At 45.7% G+C, this 20004-nt stretch overlaps 1 protein-coding gene across 6 annotated transcripts in view; it reads right to left on the reverse strand.

Moving 5' to 3' along the window:
• Positions 1-20004, reverse strand: part of sulf2b (sulfatase 2b) — a 59768-nt gene that overhangs the window by 37775 nt on the left and 1989 nt on the right. Inside the window, exon 1 of one of the 6 annotated variants that reach the window (XM_029833154.1) lies at positions 356-847. The exons of the other annotated variants lie outside the window; for them this stretch is intronic. The gene's annotated coding sequence lies outside the window, so the exon portion shown is untranslated. Of the gene's footprint in view, positions 1-355; positions 848-20004 lie in introns of those variants that run through there. 6 annotated transcript variants of the gene reach the window in all.

Below are 20004 nucleotides of genomic sequence, written 5' to 3' on the forward strand. Positions count from 1 at the left end.
TGGGTTTTCTGTCCTACCAGGCTGAAAATGCAGTCAGTGGGATAGAAAACCCGGCAGGATCGTGGCCCTCTAGGACTGAGTTTGACATGCCTGTGCTAGAAGGTTGAGCGGAACCTCGAGGCAGAATCAGGAGCAGCAGTGATGGCAGGAATTCCACAGAGGGACACGAATGTACAGATTGACATCAGTTTTCTTCTTCTTAATAACCAGTTTTCGAAAGTGAAATCAAAACGAGGAATCCGCCGCTCAATGCTGCAGAGAAATCCGGATGTCGACAAGAGCCAACAGGTTTTCTGATGTTCCGTTCACCTGACAGAGAAATCAGACCAAGTCCGCGCAGAACTGATCCACTTACTGTGCCTGGAACCCGGTTCTTAGCGTGGACAGCAGCCTTTTCTTGCTCCTTTCATTTCCTCTTTCATTTCCTCATGGGTGAACTAGTCAGCCCTTCTTTTGTCCCAAGCTTTCAGTTCTCCTCCAGAGCCCCGTGACCCCGACCCTTTGTGCGGCGGCTCTCTGTCAACTGACCGCCTGGGTTCAGGTCCTGCTGGCTGCTGCCGTGGTGACACACATGGAAGTAATCCCCGTGGCAACAGCTTTCCTGGGGATGACGGCACACTCGCTCTCGCTGCTGGAACAACAGCTGAGCCGCTGCCGCTCCCTCTCTCCCTCTCGGACGAGTTCCCGCTGTCTCTTTCCTTCCTACTCCTCTCTTTCCTTCACGCCATCACCTTCTTCCTGTCTGCGTCTCTCCCCCTCTCTATTGTCTCACCATCGCACCCTCCTCCTTCCGCCTCAGCTGAGCCAACAGATCGTGAGTTAAAAGAAAAGGTGAGCTGATATAAAGGAGAGCATGGGATTAACTTTATTAACTTGTCTGGACGAGCGGAGTCACCGAACAGAACAGAACGCTGAACGAGGAGTCGGATTGCAAGGTTGGATCCGGAATCCAAAGCGATCCTGGGGGAGATTGTTGTGACGCTTTTTGTTATTTTTCCTTTGGATTGAGCAGCTGCCAATGTTGCTCGGGCTCAAAGCCAAACCCGGTGTTAGCTTAGGCTGGGGGATGTGTTGCCGGTGTGCGCTCCAGTAAAATAGGTCTTCAGGTTGATGTGGCGGACTCGTTACACATGGCACCAGTGTTTTGATCCGTCTGACTGTCGGTAGAGTGATGAGACAAACCCACTGTTGGCCTCTGGTCTTTAAGTCCTCCACTGCACTGTGAAACGCTCAGAATCCAGGTGCTGGGGTGTTTGGAGCGCTGGCTTTTTCCTTGGCCCACAGGTAGTTTCAATCCTTTCGCTGCCCTGTGTGCTATGGCAAGTGGAACTAGTTGAAATGTGTAAATGAGATTCAGGCAAGCTGCTAGCTGCGTGCAAAGATTGAATAACTGGAGCACATTGAAGGAAAAGAGGCAGAGACAGAAGAGAAGAGTTCTCTGGCTAATGAACTGGTCTCGTCCTGCAGCTCCACTGATTGATGGGCATAAGAAAGAGTGACACAACGATTAATAGATGATGTTCTCACAACAGCAGCTCAGGAAATTTATTCTGCTGCATGCAGGCCAAACATAATCTGCGGTCCAATGATTAAAAATGGGGACGTTATCCAGAGAGAGAACAACAGGAAGATTCAGAAGCTGAAACTACATCATGGACATGGAAGCAGAAGCGGCCTGGACGGGCCGCCAGTCCCTCACGGGAGAGCTCGAGGACGAGGACATTTACTGTGCATGTTTGGGTGGGGAGACATGCTAACTGCTTGTGAGGCTGCCGCGCTGCCACCACAGCTTTGGCTGTTTCGTGGTGTTGATGTGGTTCTGAGTGAGAGGTGGGAAGTGGGAGGGTACCACCTGTGCACCATCAGAACCACAAGCTGAGTCTAAAGCAATGCAGCTCATGTGCTCATTTAAAAAATAAAAAACATCCATGGTGCTACTTTGTTGAGCAGCAGAGTTGCTGCTTCGCCCTGCGTGTTCCCGCTCAAAGATCCAAGATATGGAGAGGAGAGGAAGAGGCAGAGTCCAGCAGGCTAAAGGGACACCACTCGCTTTCAGCTGCCGTCACCATGGCAACGAGGCATGACGATGATTATTGACGGTTACCCTGAGATGTCTATTAAAAAGAGCTTTTGGCCAAAACGTACCGTCCCAGACTTCTCCCTGACTGCAGACGACCACTGTTCATCAGCCAGGAGACTTTTCAGACTTGTCTTCACTCAGCAACACTGATTTCTATCAATAATTCCTCGTCACATCATCAAGCAGGGTTAGAGTCAAGTCTAACCCTTAGAGTTAAAGTCAAGTCTAACTCTTAGCGTCAAGTCCGTCAGCACAGCATCAGGCAGCTACAGTACAACCATTTTATGGCTTCTAATAATCGTGATAGTCGACGTTTCATTCAGGGGAGCCCTGAGACACCACAGAGACCAGAACTACCATTTCAGACATCAAAAGAATTTAATGTAGGTAGTCAACAAATCAGATGAGTTATTATTATGGGTTATCTTTGGGTTCCAAAACATGTTTAGAAAGGAAAAAAATTTATTGATGGTGCTCCCCAAAATTACTTTATTCTGTAGATTTGAAGAACTGTTTTTGTAAATGTACTTCTATCAAGAACAGGCGCCCCAACACCGGCTGAAGGGTCTCTAGGTAATCTGATCTAATCTTGTGGTTCAGCTTCATGCTGGGATCATGAGCGAGCTCAAGGTGGAACCATGAGGGGGAACCACTATGTGGAACCATGAGGTGGAAGGATGAGGGCAAACTATGAAGCAGATCCATGAGGTGGAACCACAAGGTGGAACCATGAGGTGGAACCATGAGGGCAAACTATGAGGCAGAAACATGAGATGGAACCCTGAGGGGAACCATGAGGGGGAACCACAAGGTGGAACCATGGAACCACAAGCCCACACTGGCACCACTGTGGTTACCCAACATACATGTGCTTGGACATGTCAAAGATTAACATTAACATTAACAATGGTTAAAGTAACACTGCAGAACATCTGAGGGCTGCTGGTTTGTGATGAACCATAGAAGCTAAAAGGCAGAACGTCAGGTCATGAGAGTGTTTCTCGCGGCTGGCAGATGCAAAACCTTTGGGGGATTCAGGAGACTTCTGTTTGTTGACCTGGGCTCCGACACGCCGAGCAGACACCCAGAACAATGCAACCAGCAATGGCACCATCCCAAGCCTTGGCCCAGGTAATCGCATCCTTCGGGCCACAAGGATAGCACCACAGCGCAGCTCTGAGGCCCAATCACTGAGACGGTGAAGAGAGACCGGCCACATGCTTGAGTTCCCAATAACTCCTGACCAAGGAACATGATACCATTCACACAATGAGTTGAGTTAAATTTGGGTTTTTCACACGTTAGTTAATGGCTACAGATGGATATTAAAGGACTAAAGTAAAGATCGCTGTGCATGGTGAGTGTGTGTTTGTGCTTTGATGTGTAGACCTGCAGTCGAGCTAATTTATGGAGCACTACAGAGTTAATTGAACACAAACACACACTGCTGTAATGAGGACATTTTCCATTACTTTTCAGAGGCAGCGTCTCCCTCAGTAATTAATAAAAAATGTGATAAATGTACCTCACTGGTCAGATTTATTTTTTGCCTAACGTGCAGAGATTCAGAGAGACGTGGTGGACCGTCGCCTGGGTCATGTGACCTTTAACTCCTATACAAGCCATCTATCGGTGTGCCTTTTGTATGGGTGTTCATTTTATTCGTGATCAACACATCATCATTGTCTGTATGTGAAATCTTAAGTTAATAACTTTGACCTGTCAGTGATGCAAATATTGTTCCACTAAAAGGGAAGGCTACGAATTTAGGGAAGTTAAAAGCACCATGTGGAATGAAGGCTCTAAAGAAACCTGCTCTAACCTACAGACAACAGCTCAGCATATGTAACACAGGAATTAGAAGAGCTACACAGGACTATTTTTCTCTGATTATTACTGAAAATCCTGATAATTCCAAGTTTCTGTTTAGTACAATGGAGTGTAACCCACCACTAGACTACTCCACGGTCCCATACTGCCTTCACTCTCTCCAATTTTAGCCCTGCAAAGCCATGATCTCCAGAAAAGGATTTTAACTGTCTGGTAGATGATCTGCTCACTGCTCACTGGACGTTTCCCCTCAAACAAACATTCTCTTGTGACTCCATTTTTAAATGAGACCAATCTAGATCCATCGGGTATTGATGATTATAGTCTCATTCCAAACCTTCCATCCTTGGGGAAAACTCTTGATATGAACAATTACACCTGCATCTGTTACAAAATGATCTATTTGATGTGTATCAGTGTATCAGTCTGGTTTTAGGGTGAACCTAGTACAGAAACGGCCATCATCCGAGTAGGTAATTATCCTAAAATCATCTCTGACAGCTATAAAGTCTCAGTCTTACTTCTTCTTGAGCTCTACCACTTCATATGGTGCTCCCCAAGGGTCTGTTTTTGGCCCTCTGCTGTCGAACATACTCCCACTTCCATAAAGACAATATTTCATACGCTGACGACACATAGTTGTACGTATCTGTTCCAAGTGACCGCATGAGCCCTGTAAATGATCTAATTTGGTGTATTAATATGTTAGACGCTGGATGACTGAAACGTTTTACAGGTCATCATTATCTCCTTGCTCTGTAAAACCTAGTGAGCAGGTAAAAGAACGTAGGTGTGATTACCGATGCTGATCTCAATTGTCTCTTACACTTCTAAGACTTTTAATCACCTGAAGCTGGTCCATACTGTTGGACTACCGCAGGGGTAACACGGCACAAAAGCACGATCTAAACTGCAGCTTATTCCGAATGCTGCAGCGAGAGTTAGAACAGGAAGCAAAGGGCGCAAACACATTGTTCAGTTTTAGCATCTCTTCAATTTATTGTTTTTTAAAGCTCTGAATGGGGCAGCTCCTCCTCTGATCTGCTTACTAAGTCCACCCCAGACAGATCCCTGAGATCATCAAGAGAAGGTCTAATCACTACCCCAGAAACCTTTGCACGGAGCTCTTCTTCAGCATGAGGTCAATAAAAATACTGGCTCGCTCTGAGGTAGCAACAGAGCTACCACGCTGTGGTGTGCACAGAATACTGTTACTCTAGTTGCACCTTTCTAAGCAAGCATTAAAAAACTGGAAATGGCTGTGATGAAGTAGTGACAGCTGGAATATGCAGACCCCAGCTATTGAGAGCTGCAGCTTTAGCAGACGCAGAGAAAATGTTCACATTTGTAGCACGGCTAGCTAAAACCGTTTAATGAGGTTGCAGTGGCAAGGACTTTTATTTATACCCTTCTGTCCTGTCAGGGGTCTTATTGTTAATAAAGGGCCTTGTCATGGTTGACCAGTGACAGCATCCTGGGAGCGAGCAATGGCAACCACCTGGTGGATGGGGATTGTTACAAAATAGAGTCTTTTTGTCTAATATCTGTACATAAATCTCCATTTCTATCTGTGGGAGAGTCTGAGGCAGGATTAGCTCATCGGTTACATCAGCTCCTGCCTCTCCTCCACCTCCACCTGGCCTCCAGTGACCTGACAACAGGCAGAAATGTGCCTGTCCTCTCTCTGCTGACGCCCAAATACAGAAAACGCTGCATAAAAATAGATCTGTGGCCCAGAGTGCTTTTCAAGGAGAACTGTCTCCTGATTGAAGGTAACATTCAGAGGGAATCTGTTTTGGTTTTGGGCAATCTGGACATTGGAGCAGGACTCAGCTGGAGTCCAAGTCCACTTTAGCAGACAGAACAGACACGCCAAACCCAAATCGTTGACTTGTGCACGTCCACCTCCTGCTGAGTGGACGAGCAAACAGCCGTACCGGGTCGGATGTTCTGATATATATAGGCTGATATGATGGTGCTTCGCCTCTTGTTTTCCAGCTCTCTCCTGTCAGATCCCTCCATCACAGCACCTCTATGCCTGTCTCACGCAGCCTCTGATCAGCTTAGCGCCAATTAATTTCTGACTGGCGGTAAACAAAAGCCATTTCACACAGAGAGCCTGAGCGGGGGACAGGAGAGGACAAAAATACATCACATGCACTTGTCCTCCTCCTCCTCCTCTGGGTCAACCATCCATCCATCCATCCTGCCCACTCACTGACTGAAATAGATTGATGGAGAGCAAGAGAGCACTGCGGGGAGGTGACCACAGTACACACACATGCATGCGCACATATGCACGTGCACGGAATGGATAGCTTGTGAAAAATATTTCTTCTGGTGTGTGTTTTTCCCCTGTAATTATTCCTTTCAAATGCAAATTGGGCCGATGTGACGTGATTGACAGTTTTACCTGCAGTGTGTGGGTCCTGCTGTTGGGTTCAGGCCTGCAGAGACCAGCACCAGCAGTTACCACACAACCCAGCCAGTTCCCTGCTAAAATATTCCAGCATTCAGTTCCCTGAATGTTCAAGCAGAGGACTGTGAGAGCTGCAGCAGGAAACATCAAGCTGAGCAAGCCTTTAGAGGCTAACCCTAACACATGAGACTGGATTTAAATATGCAAACTAGTGTGACCCAAACAGGAAGTCAGCTACGCTCAGCTACAGGTTGATGCTTCCAGAATGACCACCATGGACAAGAGAACAGATTTCTAGGCCCAACTCCTCCGAATTCATTTAAAAAGCCACATGAATGAGGACATATGGATGTATATTATTCTGTGCTAATGAGCCTGACATTAAACCAAACTACATAAGAGCTCCCTCAAACATCTGGATTGACTGTACGTGGCTTACATGTTCTGACAGGTTGCATTCACAAACTAAACTGGAACCTTGTGATGGACCAGGCACCGAGGACACCTCCTTTGTGCAGATATATGGAGCCCCAGTTCCAGTTTTTGTGGAGTTGGTGAAGCTTTCAGTAGGTCTGCAGATGCTGCAATGGAGGCTAAATTTATTCTGCAGCATTCATCCCCACACGATTCTTCCTTATTCTTTAATGCAGGGGTGGGGAACCCCCGGCCTCCGGGCCGTATACGGCCTACGAGACCATTTCTACCGGCCTGCAACGCAATAAGATTTTTATATTTTATATGTGCACTTATACAGTGGGACCGTTCGCTAAACTCCGCGAGCTGCGAGTAGCAGCGGTAGCGTATTTTTGCCTTTCGTGTCCTGAAATTTCTTTCGTAACAAGAGGAAATATTTTCCCGTTTTCTGAGATAAAACAGACGGTTATGTTATGTCCGAGTCAAGGTCAGGGTCAGTGAACACAGCATGTGATGTACGTAGTGGGCTGGACTGATTGACACGGACGAAAAATGCGTAGCGAAACACGCTAAACTCGACGAGTTGAAAGGACAGATGCGTTTGGATAAAATTAACGCTCTTCGTCGGAGTTTGGAGGCTCAACAAGCAGCTTTCACACGACCATGTACCGACAGAGAGAATATTACGCGTGCAAGTTTTGTGATGAGTGAATTAATAGCCACGAAGCTGAAACCTCACGTGAACGTGCCTCGTAGCCGCCGCTGAGGCGCTCGCGCCGGACAACGTAAAATTGTTTCAAAGTGTGAATTTTTTTTCGTGAATAACTACTTAACTAAGACATATATTGTTATGATTCCAGTGGCTAACGGTATGTTTTTATGGTCAAGGAATCTAAATATGTAGTCAAAGTATATGTGGGACTAATATTTATGGTGGAAATCACAATATGCCAGGAATTGTTGCGCTTGGCGGAGGTCTGCGCTCTTCGAGTGCTTTCTAGTTGTTATTATTGTCTTTATCTTTCTTTCTTTTAATTTATTTTCTTGATTATCTTGTTGTATTGCAGTTTTTGTGAGTAGAGGCCTCGAACAGGCCCTTACTGGTCTCTTGCCTCAACTCTGCACCTCTTTTTTTATTGTTTTGTATGATCATGAAAACATATTTTACTTGTTTGTCATTTTATTCTATTTTTTTGGTGATTTTATATGCATGTGTGTTAAATAAATAATTCAAACTCAAATGCAGCAATCATGAGACTTAGTAACACAGTGGTTATAGACTTTTTTTTGTCTTTTTTTGCATCCCTAGCTATGTGTTCGTAATAGTATGGCCCTCGGAGGACTTTATAAAAATTGAAATGGCCCTCGATATGAAAAAGGTTCCCCACCCCTGCTTTAATGGAACATCAGGAGTTTCAAATGCCAAACTGAGTGAGAGGTAAGAGCTCCAATGAGAGCTCCAATGAGTGCTCCAATGAGAGCTCCAATAAGAGCTCCAATGAGTGCCGCAATGAGTGCTCCAATAAGAGCTCCAATAAGAGCCCCAATGAGCGCTCCAATAAGAGCTCCAATGAGAGCCCCAATGAGTGCTCCAATAAGAGCTCCAATAAGAGCCCCAATGAGTGCTCCAATAAGAGCTCCAATAAGAGCCCCAATGAGTGCTCCAATAAGAGCTCCAATGAGTGCTCCAATAAGCGTTCCAATGAGTGCTCCAATGAGTGCTCCAATGAGTGCTCCAATAAGAGCCCCAATGAGTGCTCCAATAAGAGCTCCAATGAGTGCTCCAATAAGAGCCCCAATGAGTGCTCCAATAAGAGCTCCAATGAGTGCACCGAAGAGAGCTCCACAGCTCTGCCGCCTCACCAACACTGCACAGACTGGCCGAAGCTGTATCACCCATAGTCTAAACAATCTGTTCATGTTGTTTGCCAGCTCGTGACGACGCGCTGTACTATAATATTGAGGTTGTGGTCAGAATCAGACCTGGGAGCTCTGTAACATCCACGGGGTGAGACCTCTCTCTGGTTAACAGCCGTCATTTGCTCGCAATATAAACTGTCCTGATTCCAGGTCAGCTGTGGAACTGCTTCTTCACTGATGGCAAATAGTTGAACGTAACTTTGACTGTAATAATAGTGCAACAACACATGGTGCTCAAACATTCTCTCTCTTGAGAGAACAGATAGATGACGAGGAGAAGGAGGAAGAGGAGGAGGAGGAGGGCAAGTGACTGAAGGCACATTTACCATCTGTAATCAAAAGAAGTCCATGTTGGACTGCCATGCCCCTCCCCCCCGCTTCGCTCTCCCTTCAATTTCCTCCCCTCTGTTATAAAGCATGACCAGCATACTGATGGCGGGATTTTTACACGCACACACACACACGCACACACACACACACACACACACACACACAGAGTGAGAGTAATGACTTTCTGCTTTCTCTCTCAATTCACTCCAGGATGCCAATTCCCACTGTGCTTGTGTGCGTGTGTGTGTGTGTGTGTGTGTGTGTGTGTGTGTGTGTGTGTTAGAGAGAAAGAGAAACAAGAAGAGAGCAACAAGGAGGTGATATAAGAATTAGCGGGACTGGTGGTCTGTTAGGGGGTTTTGTGTACTCGTGCGTGTGTGCGCGCGTGAACATCTGTGCATGCGTGTGTGCGTGTGTGTGTGTGTGTGTGCGCGCGTGCGTGCGTGCGTGCGTGCGTGCGTGTATTCCAGAGGGATAGTAAGACCACACATGCTCAGCAGGTTGAGGCTTTGGAGCTGTGCGACTGCAGCTCTGCTTGTTTTGGGGCGGTAATGAGATGAGTGTTTGTCATCTTGTGAGCTGAGTTTCGAGGCCATGCATGAAGCAAATGTTGCCTCCATCATCTATCAAAAGGCAGCAGTATTTAGACGGCTGCAGCTCCTCACTCACCCTGACTTTTCCTCTTTGGTTACACGTCTCTGCCTACTCTTTTCATTTAACTGTCCTCCTCTTCTAATCTTTCCCATCTGCTTCGTGAGCCTGTCGTTGCCACAGGAGCTGAGAGCAGACCTTCATCCAAACCAAATCAAGTGTGCAAACATTCACCTCTGATGGCGTCTGGCTCTGTGAGGGACTGTGATGCCCTACCAGATAAACCTGTGTCTGCAGAGACAGGAGGAGATACCCCATAAACTCGCTCTCCCTCATTGGACAGGACACACATCCTACAGTGTTGTTTAAGATGCTCGTTGCTCAAGGTGCGACATTCTTGGATGAACTGGAAGCCAAGTGTATAGCAGACGCAGCTGTTGCCATACAGGGAACGCGGGCTGATCCATCCAATACTGCACAGGCCCTTTTTACAGTTTCCACAGTTACATTTTTCATTGGACACCTAATGGAACAGATTAGCTTATCCATCTTTACACCTTTTAAAGGTGTCCTGCTGAGCAAAAACAGGCACAATGTGTCCCAATACCAACCTGCCACCCTAATGAGTTTAGCTCTCCTGCTAATGTTAGACCTGAAGGAATAAAGAACTCGTTGGTTCCACTGCTGCAACAGCTCCAAACTGCCCAGTGAAGACTGGACTTTCATTCTGAGTAAAAGCTCTTTCTACCTCCATCCATCTCTCTGAAGGTTACTCCTGTGCAGCAGTCTGCAACGATTACCGATTTAATCAATTCTGTCCCAGCAAGTGGGCGCAGGGGGAGGGCTGCTGATATATACTGCGCAAGTTTGGCGAGCACTAATCAGAGTGAGTCGAAGCTGAATGAAATAAAACAGCTTCCTGACCTCCGAGCAAATGAAACAAAGTGAAAAGGACAATTAGTGAGCTGCAGCTCTATAGGGTGATTTAGAAGGCAGCAAGGTTAACGTAAAGAAAGTGTATGAACAACTGTGACCGCCCTATAGACAGCAGTGGGCACCCTATAGACAACAGTGGACACCCTATAGACAGCAGTGGCCCTATTGACAGCAGTGGGCGCCCTATAGACAGCAGTGACCCCAATAGACAGCAGTGGGCGCCCTATTGACAGCAGTGGGCGCCCTATAGACAGCAGTGACTGCCCTATAGACAGTAGTGACCCCGATAGACAGCAGTGGGCGCCCTATAGACAGCAGTGACCACCCTATAGACAGCAGTGGGCGCCCTATAGAAAGCAGTGGGCGCCCTATAGACAGCAGTGACCGCCCTATAGCCTGGAAAGACTGTTTAGTAGTTTACAAAAAGGCCCTCCGCAAGGCTAGAACAGCTTATTTTTCTTCTTTAATTGAGGAAAATAAGAGCAACCCCAGGTTTCTTTTCAGCACTGTGGCCAGATTAACCAAGAGTCACAGTGTTTTAGATCCACGTATCCCTTCTTCCCTTAGTGGTGAAGACTTCATGAGCTTCTTCACTGATAAAGCTCTAGCTATCAGAGAAAAAGCTAACCAGGCCATCCCAACAACTGGACCATCACGAGATGTGCTGACTGTGGGAACGTATAGGTTCTCCAAGCATGCATATATATATATTATAAGCATTACCGTATTGGCCCGAATATAAGACGACCCTGATTATAAGACGACCCCCTCTTTTTCAAAGACTTTTTGAACACCAAATTTAATTTTTATACAGAAAATAATTACAGTACATTTGAAACAAATGATTATATCTTCGACCCACTTTTCTCCAGATTGTCGCTACATTTCTCTATTTTCTGTTATCTCTTCTCTTATTTTCTTCTCTTTTCTTTCTTACCGCTATATTTTACTTTTCTTCTTCGTGCTACCGCTATTTTTATTTTTCTTCTTCGTGACAGGGGTTCGCTTTGGCCTGGGACGTTTAGTTCAGCATTCGCTTCAAATATATCTGGCGCCATCTAGCGTTGTGAATGGGTATAATGTCTAGACCGCGAATGTAAGACGACCCCCACTTTTTCAGTCTTCTTTCAACGCAAAAAACACCGTCTTATATTCGGGCCAATACGGTATAAGCATATATACTGTACATAAATATAGAACAAAATAGAAATAAAATTACAATGGACTGGTCTTTATGCTGGTTCTGCTGCACCTCAGAGCTGCTTTTGACACAGTTGATCACAGCATCCTGTTACAGAGACTGGAACATGTGATTGGGATTAAAGGGACAGCACTAGACTGGTTTAGACCGTATCTATCTGATAGATACCAGTTTGCTCATGTCCATGGTGTTCCCTCCTCATATTATCTAGTCGGCTTGATGAGGAGGAGGAAAGGAGAGGAGAGGAAACCATGACCCAGTGGGGTGACAGAGGCCTGTCAGGTGATCATGTTTCCGGACCCCGGCAGCCTTGGCCTATAACAGCATAGCTAAGATGTGACCTAACGATTAGACGACCCCCTAAGTATGATAATTTGTCTGTCTATGATAGTAACTGGAACTACTGAATTAGTAACAATAAGCTTTTTCAAAGAGGTAGGTTTTAAGTCTGATCTTAAAAGTAGCGATGGAGTCAGCCTCCCGTACCTAGACAGGGAGCTGGTTCCATAGCAGGGGGGCCTGGTAGCTAAATGCTCGGCCCCCCATTCTACTCCTAGAAACTCTGGGAACCACAAGTAGTCCAGCATTCTGAGAGCGGAGCGGTCTATTGGGCTGGTAAGGTGTCACTAGCTCCTCCAGGTAGGATGGAGCTAGGCCTCTGAGGACCTTGTACGTCAAAAGAAGGGTTTTAAAAATTATTCTAAGTTTAACAGGCAGCCAATGAAGCGACGCCATTACAGGAGTTATGTGATCTCTTTTGTCAATACCTGTCAGAACTCTGGCTGCAGCATTTTGGATCAACTGGAGGCTTCTTAAAGAGTTGTTTGGACACCCTGATAATAAAGAATTACAATAGTCCAGCCTAGAAGTAACAAAAGCATGAATTAACTTTTCAGCATCATGCCGCGTCAGTAGCTTCCTGATCTTTGTGATGTTCCTCAGGTGAAAAAAGGCACTTCTAGAGACTAATTTAATGTGTGAGTTGAAGGAGAGATTTTGATCAAAAGTTACTCCTAGATTCCTCACAGAGAGACGAGATGTTAATGAGATACCATCTAGAGTGATCATGTGATCTAATCTATCCCTGAGAGGTTGAGGACCAAACACCATGACCTCAGTTTTTCCTGGGTTAAGGAGGAGGAAATTTGAAGACATCCAGGACTTTATGTCTTTAAGACGGGTCTGGAGCTTCACTAACTTCTCTGTCTCCTCTGGTTTCATGGATAAATAAAGCTGAGTGTCATCAGCATAACAATGAAAATTTATCCCATGCTGCCGAATGATGTTCACTAATGCTGAAAAGTTAGTCCATGCATTTGTTACTTCCAGGCTGGACTACTGTAACTCCTTATTATCAGGGTGTCCAAACAACTCTTTAAGAAGCCTCCAGTTGATCCAGAATGCTGCAGCCAGAGTTCTGACAGGTATTGACAAAAGAGATCACATTACTCCTGTACTGGCGTCGCTTCATTGGCTGCCCGTTAAATTTAGAATCATTTTTAAAACCCTTCTTTTGACGTACAAGGTCCTCAGAGGCCTAGCTCCATCCTACCTGGAGGAGCTAGTGATACCTTACCAGCCCAATAGACCGCTCCGCTCTCAGAATGCTGGTCTACTTGTGGTTCCCAGAGTTTCCAGGAGTAGAATGGGGGGCCGAGCATTTAGCTACCAGGCCCCCCTGCTATGGAACCATCTCCCTGTCCAGGTACGGGAGGCTGACTCCATCGCTACTTTTAAGATCAGACTCAAAACCTACCTCTTTGAAAAAGCTTATTGTTACTAATTCAGTAGTTCCAGTTACTATCATAGACAGACAAATTATCATACTTAGGGGGTCGTCTAATCGTTAGGTCACATCTTAGTTATGCTGTTATAGGCCAAGGCTGCCGGGGTCCGGAAACATGATCACCTGACAGGCCTCTGTCACTCCACTGGGTCATGGTTTCCTCTCCTTTCCTCTCCCTTCCTCTCCTCATCAAGCAGACTAGTTATGCTGATTCTTGTGTAGTTTTTCTGCTTCTCCCCGCCCCCCCCCCCTCCCTCTATTTATTTACAGGTATCGCCGCCCTCGGAGCTGCATAATGACCTCCGGCCCCGCTGAAGTGATTGTGCATCTTATTTTTGGTGTGTGTTTCTGTGCTCTGTGCCTCTCCTTTCCTTTCCTTTCCTCTCCTCTCCTCTCCTCTCCTCTCCTCTCCTCTCCTCTCCTCTCCCCCTCCTTCTCCTTTTCCTCTCTTTACCCAGCCAGCCATCAGCAAGAGGGTCCCCCTACATGAGCCTGGTCCTGCTCAAGGTTTCTTCCTGTTAAAGGGGAGTTTTTCCTTGCCACTGTTGCTTGTCTGGGGTCAGGCCCTGGGATTCTGGAAAGCGCCTTGAAACAATTTTGATTGTATAAGACGCTATATAAATAAAGATTGATTGATTGATTGACTAAGGGAAGCATGTACAAGGTGAAGAGGATTGGTCCAAGTACAGAACCTTCAGGAACTCCATGGCTAACCCTACTGTATGAGGAGGGAACACCATGGACATGAGCAAACTGGTATCTATCAGATAAATATGATCTAAACCAGTCTAGTGCTGTCCCTTTAATCCCAATCACATGTTCCAGTCTATGTAACAGGATGCTGTGATCAACTGTATCAAAAGCAGCACTGAGGTCCAGCAGAACCAGCATAGAGACCAGTCCATGATCTGAAGCTATGAGAAGATCATTAGTAACTTTAAGAAGTGCCGTTTCTGTGCTGTGATGAGCTCTAAAGCCTGACTTAAACATCTCAAACAGGCTGTTCCTCTGCAGGTGCTCCAGTAACTGAGTCACCACCACCTTCTCAAGAATTTTAGAGATAAAAGGAAGGTTGGATATTGGCCTATAATTTGCTCAGACATCAGGATCCAGTGATGGTTTTTTAAGCAACGGCTTAATCACTGCCACCTTGTAGGACCGGGGTACATAACCTGACACTAAAGAACCATTGATCTGGTCCAGGATAGAACTGTCTATCAATGGTAAAACATCCTTCAACAGGTGTGTTGGGATGGGATCTAAAAGACACGTGGCGGGCTTGGATTTCTGAATGAGCGAAGACGCCTCAGAAAAATATATAGGGCTGAAGGAGTTTAGGGGCTCGTTGGAGAACCTGTATGTTCCCACAGTCAGCACATCTGGTAATGGTCCAGATGTTGGGATGGCCTGGTTAGCTTTCTCTCTGATAGCTAGAACTTTATCAGTGAAGAAGCTCATGAAGTCTTCACCACTAAGGGAAGAAGGGATACGTGGATCTAAAACACTGTGACTCTTGGTTAATCTGGCCACAGTGCTGAAAAGAAACCTGGGTTGCTCTTATTTTCCTCAATTAAAGAAGAAAAATAAGATGTTCTAGCCTTGCGGAGGGCCTTTTTGTAAACGAATAGACAGTCTTTCCAGGCTACATGATAGCTGTCTATTTTACAAGAATGCCCCTTCCTTTCCAGTCTTCGCACTTTCTGCTTGAGGGTCCTGATATGTGAATTATACCAGGGGGCACACCTCCTCTGATTTACTATTTTCTTTTTCAGGGGGGCAACAGAATCAAGCGCGATTCTCAGTGAGGTTGCTGCACCTTCAGCAATAGAGTCAACCTCAGCAGGGCTAAGATTATAATGATTGATCCCTGGGGAAACACACGGTGGTCCTGGGATTAGCACAGGGATCGCTTCCTTAAACTTAGCTACAGCATTATCTGAAAGACATCTGCTATAGTAAGACTTTGTTCTGAGCATAGAAGAATCCTTAATCTAAAATGTAAAAGTGATCAAAGAATGGTCTGACAGGACTGGGTTCTGAGGGAACACTGACACATGTTCTACCTCAACACCATAAGTCAGAACTAGATCTAGGGTGTGGTTGAAGTTATGAGTTGGTTGGTTTATCTGCTGGAGGAAACCAATTGACTCAAGTAATGAAATGAAGCCATTTCTAAAGCTGTCATTTACAACGTCTACATGGATATTAAAGTCTCCAATGATAATGACTTTGTCCGTTCTAAGGACCAAGTCAGATAAGAAATCAGAGAGCTCAGATAGGAACTTTGAATGTGGCCCAGCAGGGGGCCGATATACAACTACAAAAAGAAGTGGCTTTTCTGCCTTCCAGTTCAGATGGGTGATGCCAAGAGTCAGGCTTTCAAATGAACTGGAGCCATATTTTGGTCTAGGATTAATTAATAACTTGGAGTGATAGATTGCTGCCACTCCCTCTCCTCGACTAGTAACACGAGGAATATGATAATTAAGATGGGTAGGAGGAGTAGATTCATTTAAGCCAGGGGTGGGGAACCCCCGGCCTCCGGGCTGTATACGGCCTACAAGACCATTTCTACCGGCCCACAACGCAATAACATTTTTATATTTTATATGTGCACTTATACAGTGGGACCGTTCGCTAAACTCCGCGAGCTGCGAGTAGCAGCGGTAGCGTATTTTTGCCTTTCGTATCCTGAAATTTCTTTCGTAACAACAGGAAATATTTTCCCGTTTACTGAGATAAAACAAACGGTTATGTTATGTCCGAGTCAAGGTCAGGGTCAGTGAACACCGCATGTGATGTACGTAATGGGCTGGACTGATTGATACGGACGAATAATGCATAGCGAAACACGCTAAACTCGACAAGTTGAAAGGACCAATGAGTTTGGATAAAATTAACACTCTTTGCCAGAGTTTGGAGGCTCAACAAGCAGCTTTCACACGACCATGCACCGACAGAGAGAATATTACGCGTGCAAGTTTTGTGGTGAGTGAATTAATAGCCACGAAGCTGAAACCTCACGCCGAAGGAGAGTTCGTGAAGGAGTGCCTCGTAGCCGCCGCTGAGGCGCTCGCGCCGTACAAAGTAAAATTGTTTCAAAGCATGAATTTTTTTTCGTGAATAACTATTGAACTAAGACATACAGTATATTGTTATGATTCCAGTGGCTAACGGTATGTTTTTATGGTCAAGGAATCTAAATATGTAGTCAAAGTATATGTGGGAATTTATGGTGGAAATCACAATATGCCAGGAATTGTTGCGCTTGGCGGAGGTCTGCGCTCTCCGAGTGCTTTCTCGTTGTTATTATTATTGTATTTATCTTTCTTTCTTTTAATTTATTTTCTTGATTATCTTGTTGTATTGCAGTTTTTGTGAGTAGAGGCCTCGAACAGGCCCTTACTGGTCTCTTGCCTCAACTCTGCACCTCTTTTTTTATTGTTTTGTATGATCATGAAAACATATTTTACTTGTTTGTCATTTTATTCTATTTTTTTTGGTGATTTTATATGCATGTGGGTTAAATAAATAATTCAAACTCAAATGCAGCAATCATGAGACTTAGTAACACAGTGGTTATAGACTTTTTTTTGTCTTTTTTTGCATCCCTAGATATGTGTTCGTAATATTATGGCCCTCGGAGGACTTTATAAAAATTGAAATGGCCCTCGATATGAAAAAGGTTCCCCACTCCTGATTTAAGCTAACATACTCCTCCTCCTGAAGCCAGGTCTAAGTAAGACAAAATAAATCGATGTGATGATCCGCTATGGGGTCGTGCACTAACAGGGATTTACACAAAAGAGATCTAATATTTAACAGTCCACACTTAATTGTGATATTAGTTTCTCCAACTTGTGCTTTGATATTAATTTTAATAAGATTACGGTGATTGACCGCTCCCCTGCTCTGTGCTTGGTGAACTTTTAACCGTGGAACAGAGACTACCTCTATAGTGTCAAATATATTATTGTTGGTGGATGAGGGTTCTATGGAAGCAGCAGAGAGGTGTGTAAGACTACAACTCTGCATCCTGGTCTGGACCCTGGATTGTCAGGTTACTTTGGGTCTAATAAAATTAGCCAAATTACTAGAAATGAGAGAGGCACCATCCGGTGTGGAATGGACACAGTCTCTCCTAATCAGACCAGGTTTTCCCCAAAAAGTGCTCCAATTGTCTATAAAGGCCACCTGGTTTTCGGGGCACCACCGTGACAGTCAGCAACGAAGCGATGACATGCGGCTAAACATCTCATCGCTGGCCAGATTGGGGAGGGGACCAGAGAATGCTACGGAGTCCGACATCGTTTTTGCGTAGTTACACACCGACTCCAAGTTAATTTTGGTGACCTCCGACTGACGAAGCCGGGTGTCGTTGGCTCCGACGTGAATAATAACTTTACCAAATTTACGTTTACGTCTCGCCAGCAGCCGTAAATTTGCTTCTATGTCGCCCGCTCTGGCCCCCGGAATGCACTTGACTATGGTCTTTGGAGTCGGCTTCACGTAGTGCAAAACAGAGTCGCCAATTACCAGGGTCGGTTTCTCAGCGGGTGTGTCGCCGAGTGGGGAAAAACGGTTAGCCACGGGAAGCGGGTGGTGGTGTACTGTGGGCCTTTGTTTTGGGCTACGCTTCCTGCGAACCGTCACCCAGCCACCCTGGCTAGCCGGCTGCTCGGCTGCTGCCGGGGAACCGCTAGCTGAAGCTACGCTCGGTGGCTCCGCAGCAGCTAGCTTCTCCTGGCTACCTGACGCAACTCCAGCTAACTCCAAGCTGCGGAAGCGCGTCTCAAGCTCGCTAAGTCTCGCCTCCATGGCCGTAAATAAACTACACTTTCTGCACCTATTCCCTTCACTAAAGGAGGCAGAGGAGTAACTAAACATTTCACACGCTGAACAGACAAAGACACCAGGTGAAACAGACGGTGAGGCCATGCTAACGCTAATAATCGGCGAAGCCCTGTATTTGTTTAATATGGGTTGTTTCTCACTGTTGTTGTCGTCAGGTGACTAGAATGTCCCAAGTGTTCAAATTTTAATTAAAGTGAATACAACACACCAAGTGTTCAATATTAAGTGAATACAACACCCCGTGAACAATGCAACCAATGAACGATTGAGAAGACAGGAAGTGACGCAATACGTTACCAGGAAGGGAATGCTGATTCTTGTGTAGTTTTTCTGCTCCCCCCCCCCCCTTCTGTATTCATTTACAGGTATCGCCGCCTTTGGAGCTGCATGATGACCTCCGGCCCCACTGACCCACTCGGCCGGCAGCTTGCCGGAGGGTCCCCCTACATGAGCCTGGTCCTGCTCAAGGTTTCTTCCTGTTAAAGGGGAGTTTTTCCTGCCACTGTTGCTTGTCTGGGGTCAGGCCCTGGGATTCTGGAAAGTGCCTTGAAACAATTTTGATTGTAAAAGACACTATATAAATAAAGATTGATTTGATTTGATTTGACAGCAGTGACCACCCTATAGACAGCAGTGACTGCCCTATAGACAGCAGTGACTGCCCTATAGACAGCAGTGGGCGCTACACACGTGTTTCTGGCTCCCACCTCATTAACGATTGATGGAAAGGCTGTTTTGGACATGGGAACAGACGAGAGATGTCTTCCATGACCAGTCAGTTCTGCAGCCGTTGGCTTCGTGCCTGAAACCTGGTTGTCAACCTCATCTAAAGTTGTTCAAATGTAAAGCACACAGTCGCATGCAAGCGTCTGTTACCAGGACAAAGAAACGTGCCTTTTACATAAGAGCCATGTCACGTCATGGTCTGTTTCAGAGCCCAGCTAATGCGATTGAAAGTGTCCCAGTACCATTTCCAGCTAAATGTCCTGTTCTGTGGTCAGCAGATGTATAAAAGACACCCATCTGTTCACCAGTTAATCTGATCACTAGATGATGGTGATAAGAGGCACAAGAGACTTTCTCTCTCTCCCCCATGAAGACGTTACAGTGGAGGACATCCTCTCCTGTGTCTCATTGCTCAGCATTCTGTCTTCATTTGCTGCTCACACGTCCTCAAAGACAAGACATAGCTGCTCGATTAAAGATAATGTTCACACACCTCCACCGTTTTCAGCGATCATTTCTGTCATCCAACCAGCATAGGCACCTCATGTGCATTTTGTTTTGCCGATAAACTTCAGAAGGTTTTGCTGACAGACATAAATGGGACTGTTGTTGTGTGAGGAGGCAGCTGATGACATATGAAGAGAGGTTTGAAGATCCCGGAGATGCAGGAAGAGAACGAACAGAAGGTCACAAAAGAGCCAGGAAGACAGGCAGCTTCAGGTGACGTTCCTGCCCTGAGCTGCATCTTCTGATGGTGCTCCAGTTTATTTTCAGATCTTTACCGGCTAAAGATAGAAGTTAAGTAAGGAACACACACACACATGCACACACACACATGTGATCAATCTGTAAACAATATATAAAGTTTCCAAAAGATATCGCTGACATTCTTGGGAATTGTCCTTGTAACGAGCCAG

The sequence above is a fragment of the Takifugu rubripes genome, chromosome 3 (assembly GCF_901000725.2).
Source record: "Takifugu rubripes chromosome 3, fTakRub1.2, whole genome shotgun sequence".
NCBI lineage: Eukaryota > Metazoa > Chordata > Actinopteri > Tetraodontiformes > Tetraodontidae > Takifugu > Takifugu rubripes.